This window comes from Triticum urartu, chromosome 7, assembly GCF_003073215.2.
Source record: "Triticum urartu cultivar G1812 chromosome 7, Tu2.1, whole genome shotgun sequence".
In the NCBI taxonomy this organism is placed as follows: Eukaryota; Viridiplantae; Streptophyta; class Magnoliopsida; order Poales; family Poaceae; genus Triticum; species Triticum urartu.
The window spans coordinates 125,806,602-125,813,864 of NC_053028.1; positions in this window are offsets into that span (position 1 = coordinate 125,806,602).

Sequence of the window (7,263 nt, forward strand, 5' to 3'; positions counted from 1 at the left end):
ATCAATTAGTGAGGAAGCTAATGATGATGATCATGTAACTTCAGATCAAGTTACTACCGAACCTCGTAGGTCAACCAGAGTGAGACCCGCACCAGAGTGGTACGGTAATCCTGTTCTGGAGGTCATGTTACTTGACCATGACGAACCTACGAACTATGAGGAAGTGATGATGAGCCCAGATTCCGCGAAATGGCTTGAGGCCATGAAATCTGAGATGGGATCCATGTATGAGAACAAAGTGTGGACTTTGGTTGACTTGCCTGATGATCGGCAAGCCATAGAAAATAAATGGATCTTCAAGAGGAAGACGGACGCTGATAGTAGTGTTACTATCTACAAAGCTATACTTGTTGAAAAAGGTTTTTGACAAAGATCAAGGTTTTGACTACGATGAGAATATATCACTCTTAGCGATGCTTAAGTCTGCCCGAATCATGTTAGTAAATTGCCATATTTTATGAAATTTGGCAAATGGATGTCAAAACTACATTCCTTAATGGATTTCTTAAAGAAGAGTTGTATATGATGCAACTAGAAGGTTTTGTCGATCCTAAAGGTGCTAACAAAATGTGCAAGCTCTAGCGATCCATCTATGGACTGGTGCAAGCATCTCGGAGTTGGAATATACGCATTGATGAGTTGATCAAAGCATATAGTTTTTTTTACAGACTTGCGGTGAAGCCTGTATTTACAACAAAGTGAGTGGGAGCACTACAACATTTCTGATAAGTACATGTGCATGACATATTGTTGATCGTAAATAATGTAGAATTTTCTGGAAAGCATAAACGAGTATTTGAAAGGATTTTTTCAAAGAAAGACCTCGGTGAAGCTGCTTACATATTGAGCATCAAGATCTATAGAGATAAATCAAGACGCTTGATATATTTTGTAAGTGCATCTAGTGCCCCTTAGTGATTTTGGTGTATTGAAGACTTATAGGTTAAGGGACTAATGCATTTGTGAGTGTACACAGGTCTATAAGTCTATGAGGAGTTTGATATTTACAGAGAAAGTCGACCCCTAAAAATGAAGTTCTTCGACTGAAGACTTTGGACTTCTGAAGACTTTCTAAAGACTTTGAAAGTGAAGAAATTGGTGTAACCTTGAAGACTTGGTATTCATTCGAGGGACATGAAGCGTGAAGACTTTTGTTTTCGTTGTTTCATTTTCTCTTTCTTGAGTCGTAGGAACACCGTACTGTTAAAGGGGGTCAAGGAAATACTAAGGAAAAATTTCCATGTGATGCTCAACTCAAAATCCTACACCTACCAATCCCTTCGAGTGAAGCCATTGGAAATCTCATACAGTTCAGTCAATTTCTTCAGTGACAGAGATGAAGTTCTTCTGGTCTCCGAGGAATTTGTTCTGACTGAGGAGTTAGGAATTCGCCAGTGTGGATTACCTACACAGTGAGGAACATGATAGCCCTGAGGATTTTGCTACTCAAAATTCCGATCGTTGCTGTGCTATGCGCCAGCTGTCCCAAAATATCTATCCACCTAATGGTCATATCATTGAAGGAAATTTATGTCTTATCATGCCGGGCTGCTCCTTAGGCTATAAATAGCCACCCCCTACAACCACTAGCTGGTTGGCTACTCCGAGAGAAACTGACACTTGTCATTTGAGAGCAACCCATCCTTTGAGGACTTTGAGCGAAAATCATCAAGTGAGGAAAAACCCAAACCCAAACACCTACAAACGCGAAGTGATTGAGCATCACTGAAGAGATTGATCCTGCGTGGATCCGACGCTTGTTACCTTTGAAGACTGTGCTTCTTCCAGACGGTTAGGCGTCATGGTCTAGAGCATCCAAGACGAATTGTGGATCACCGAGTGACCAAGTTTGTGAAGGTTCGGAAGTCACCTGAAAACTTACCACGAGTGATTGGACGAGGTCTGTGTGTCCTTAGTTCAAGGAGAATACGGTGAGGACTTGGTGTCCTGAGCTGCGTGTTCAGGACTGGGTGTCCGGGACTGTGTGTCCTCGAGTTTAAATACTCAGCCGCTCCAACCAGACGTACAACTGAGACAGCAGTTGGAAGTGGTCTACCAAATCATTGTCTTCACCAAGCTTACTGGTTCTATTCCCTCAACTCGTTCATTTCCTCATAACTGTGTTGTGTGTTTGTTCATATCTGTGTTTGAAGACTTTGACTGAAGACTTTTTCAATTTCCTCAGTTCAATTTCTTCAGTCTGTTTGTCTTCATCCTGTGTTATCCTGTGCTTACGCTTCCTGTACTCTGTGGTTGTCTTCATTTCATCATGATGACTATGCTTGTATTCTGTTATGTTTACTTTTGAGTACTTATTCCGCTGCTAGTAGTTCTTCGCTAAGGAATTTCCTCATCGGCAAATTCCTCAGTGAAGAATTTCATAAAAATCGCCTATTCACCCCCTCTAGTCGGTATAACGCACTTTCAATTGGTATCAGAGCAAGGTACTCCCTTGTTCTGTGTGATTTTGGTTTAACCGCCTGGAGTTTAGTTATGTCGACCACAGGTATGATCAAGGTCTCTGCCGGGTGTCCTACCTTCGATGGGACGGACTACCCCTACTGGAAGAATAAGATGTGAATGCATCTTGAGGCAATTGATAACGATCTCTGGTATGTTGTGGAAAATGGTGTTCCCTCAGTCACAACTTCTCTGAATGCTGCTGATGTGAAGAGATTCAAGCAACTCGACTCTGAAGCGAAGAATATCATATGTGGCCATCTGAGCAAAGGACAGTATGGCAGAGTGAGTGCTTTGGAGACAACGAAGCTTATCTGGGACAGGTTGTCCAAAGTGAATGAAGGAGTCTCAACACAGCGTGACTCTCGAGTTGATGTTTTTTGCAGTCTCTTCAATCGCTTCAAAAGACTCGACAATGAAAATGTTCAACAAACCTTCGATCGCCTCACTGACATCTCAAATGAGTTTCAAGCACTTGGTGCCACTGACATCACCGACCATGAGGTGGTGAAGAAATTGTTGAGATCGCTTGATTCCTCATTTGACACTCTGGCATTGATGATACAAGAACGTGCTAATTACAAGTCACTTGATCCCGCTGATATTCTCGAGAGGCTAAATACTCATGAGTTCCAACTTGCTGAAAAAAGAGATCTCTATGGTTCGAGCTATGGCAGATCACGCGCACTGAAGGCCAAGGCGGTATCTGAGTCCGAAGATGAAGACTCTGGTAGCAGCCTTGGTGATCCTGAAGAACTAAGCCATGATCTGGCTCTGCTCGTGAAGAAGTTCCAAAAGCTCTCAAGACGTGGTCACCTTGGAAGACCCTCAAGGAGCAATGATTCCTCATCCAGTGACTACAAGAGGAGACTCTGTCACAAATGCAAGAAACCTGGACATTACATTCAAGATTGTCCTCAGTGGGAAAAGGAATCAAAGAAGAAGAAATACAAGGATTACAGTTCTGATGATGCGAAGAAAAAGAAGAAATCCACAAAATCTTCATCATCAAAATCCTCAAAGCCTTCATATCACAAGAAGAGCAACTCCAAGAAGGCCAGGGCATACATTGGCAAGGAAATGGAATCTGAGGCTGAATCTGAAGAAAATGATGAAGAGGAGACATCTGAGGAGTCCGAATCCGGAGTGGCAAGCCTAGCTCTCGCTACTGCATTCCTCAGCAAGTCTATCTTCAACACCGAAGAAAATGACCTCACCAACAAGGCTGATGAAGGCGATGATGACTACGCTCCCACCTATTGCTTCATGGCAAAGGGTGCCAAGGTACTCAAATATACCTCCTCTGAATCAAGTGAGAATGAATCTAATGAAAACCTTAAGCCCAGCTATTCTAAACTTGCTAAGATTGCTGTAAAACAACAAAAGGCTTTAGAAAAGGTTCAAAACATGCTAGACAAAAGTGATGATATGTTGGGTGAAGAAATGGATCGCACTAAAGCCTTGACTGAAAATCTTTAGAGACTTCAGACTAGGTTTGACAATCTTCAAGGTCATCATAACACTCTCTTATCCGATCATGAGAAGCCTTCTTATGAATTTCTTCAAAGAAAGCAAGACCTTGAGAAGCTAAGAGTGAGTTATGAAGATCTTCAGAAGGAGCGCGATTCATTACTTGCTCAACAAATCAGCGCTTCTTAGGAAGAATTTGTTCCTCCATGTTTGAAATGCATTGAACGTGAATCTGCTAACTCTTCACCTGAATGTTCAAATGCTGCTAATGTTTCAAATGCTTCACATGCCTCTGCTATCACTAATTCCTCATCTGAGGACATTGCTAGTATCACTGATGATGCAGGGCTGAAGGAATTGTACATGACAGGCATGTACAAAAGCCTCAAAGGGCATCAGACTCTTTGTGACGTGCTTAAAAAGCAGATCCTCAATAGGAACCCTAGGAAAGAGGGTATTGCCTTTGAGAGGAAACTCAATGCTGATGGTACATATTGGAAGCCTGAGCAGTACCCCAAAACTACATGGGTCGCTGCAAAGGGACCTCCAGTTGATTCATCTAACTTATCTGGATTTGCATGTGAATATCCTCGTTCTGATGATGAGTCATTTGACTCCAACTATAAACTGTTCAAAAATCAGAATGGTGAAGTATTTGCTAGATATGTTGGCACTAACTGCAGGAACGGTCCTCCTATGAAGAAAATCTGGGTTCCCAAAAGATGCCTTGAAAATCTTCAGGTGAATGTCATCATGACGCCACCTGTGAAGAATAGGAACCCCAGACCAAATTCTTCATATGGATCCAAGTCCTCATACGAACCAAACTCCTCACATGGATCATATTCCTCAAAAGGATCAAAGTCCTCATATGAACATCATTGTGCTAACCCGTCTGTTTCGCAGGGAAGATCTAAGGATTATGGATATGTGAATTATTCAAATCATTATGTCCATAAGTCCTCGAAGAATTTCTCTGCTTACTCTTATACTTACTCTAACCCCTCTTATGTGAAACGAAATGGACTGGCTTCTATGCCATCCTTCTCGTATGGAGCTCGTAGAATGATGAACTCTTTTCCACCCCTTCAGATGTGGGTGGTGAAGAAAAATAACTAAGCTCTTCTGCAGGGTCAGGTCTCCAGACGTACGTAATCATCTGAAGAATTTGCTAGAGACCTGAGTGTGCCTGATAGGACGCATGCTAATCATGAAGAAATGAACTTTCATTTCTCACGTCCTCATATTGCTTTATCTGTTCTTTTGCTTGATGAAATTGATCTGATGAATTGATGTCATATTCTTCACTAACTAATTCATCTGCAGGATGATCAACCCAAAGCCACTGAGTGGGTCCTTGATAATGGATGTACAAATCACATGACTGGTGACAAGAATCTATTGATGGATGCTCCATTATCTCCGTCGCATTTGAAGCATATCATCTTTGCTGACAAAGGCAAAAGTCAGGTATTGGGTCTAGGTAAGGTTGCGATCACAAAGGATTGACACATGGACAAAGTCATGCTTGTTGAGTCCTTAGGATACAACCTTATGTTTGTCTCAATGCTTTGTGATCTTGATATGGTTGTTGTCTTTGGCAAATACCGTTGTGTTGTGGTTATGGAAGCTGACAATTCCAAAGTCTTCGAAGGCTTTAGGAGAGGAGACCTGTATATTGTTGATTTCTCTACAGGACCACAACCAGCCGTTTGTCTACTTGCAAAAGCTTCAGAAGGCTGGCTCTGGCATCGACGACTTGGTCATGCAGGCATGAGGAATTTGCACACGCTTGCTAAGAAGAAGCATGTCATTGGCATTGAGAATGTCAAATTCCTCAAGGATCACCTATGCGGAGCCTGTGAAGCTGGGAAGATGACAAAGGCCAAGCATCCAGCGAAGACTATCATGACCACTACTCGTCCATTTGAATTGCTTCACATGGATCTCTTCGATCCTAACCATTATTCTGCTGTTTCAAATGATGCATCTAAATATGGCTTTGTTATTGTTGATGATTACTCTCAATACACATGGGTACACATTGTTACTTACAAACATGAAGTGCAGGAAGTCTTCAAACAATTTTCCTCGAGGGCTTCAACCAACTTTGGTGTGAAGATCAAGCACATCAGAAGTGACAATGGAACCGAGTTCAAGAATTCTGGTCTAGATGACTATCTTGATGAACTTGGTATTACTCATGAGTTATCTGCTCCTTACACTCCTCGGCAGAACGACGTCGTGGAGCGTAATAACATGACTCTTGCTGAGATGGCTCGCACTATGCTCGATGAATACAAAACGCCTCGTCGATTCTGGATTGAGGCAATTGATACTGCGTGCCACATCATCAATAGAGTATGTCTTCACAAATTCTTCAAGAAGACTGCCTATGAACTCCTCACTGATAATAAACCCAATGTAAGTTATTTCAAAGTCTTCGGTGCTAAATGTTGGAGTAGAGATCCTCATCACAACTCAAAATTTGCACCGAAAGCACATGAAGGTTTTATGCTTGGTTACGGAAAGGACTCGGACAGCTACAGAGTCTTCAACAATGTTCTTCACAAGGTTGTTGAAACTGTAGATGTGCGGTTCGATGAAACTAATGGCTCGCAAAGAGAGCACCTACCTACTGTGATAGATGAACCATCACCTGAGGAAACTATCAAGTTCAAGGCTACTGAGGATGTCATTCCTACTGAAGAATCTGCTGAAGAATTCATTCCAGAACATGAAGAACGTCGAGCTAATGCACCTGAAGAAAATATTGAAGAAAATGGTGCTGAAGAGAATGCTGATCAAATTCTTCAACGACAACCAGCTCATCCTCGCGTTGCAAAAGAAGTGCAAGTTGAAAAGATCATCATTGACATCAAAGCGCCAGGTCCTCTCACACGCTCAAAAGCTTCACATTTATCTAACTTTTGTGGGCACTATGCTTTTGTCTCTATCACAAAGCCCACTAAGGTAGATGAAGCATTTCTGGAGCCTGAGTGGATTCAGGCCATGCAAGAAGAACTACATCAGTTCGAGCTCAACAATGTCTGGGAACTGGTCAAACGTCCAGATCCTCGCAAGCACAATATCATTGGCACAAAGTGGATCTACCACAACAAGCAAGATGAAATGGGCCTTGTGGTAAGGAATAAGGCACGGCTCATAGCTCAAGGCTACACACAGGTTGAAGGAATTGATTTCGATGAAACTTTTGCACCTGTTGCTAGACTTGAGGCTATTCGCATATTACTTGCTTATGCTAACCATCATGATATCACTTTATATTAAATGGATGTGAAAAGTGCATTCCTCAATGGTAAGCTTGAGGAA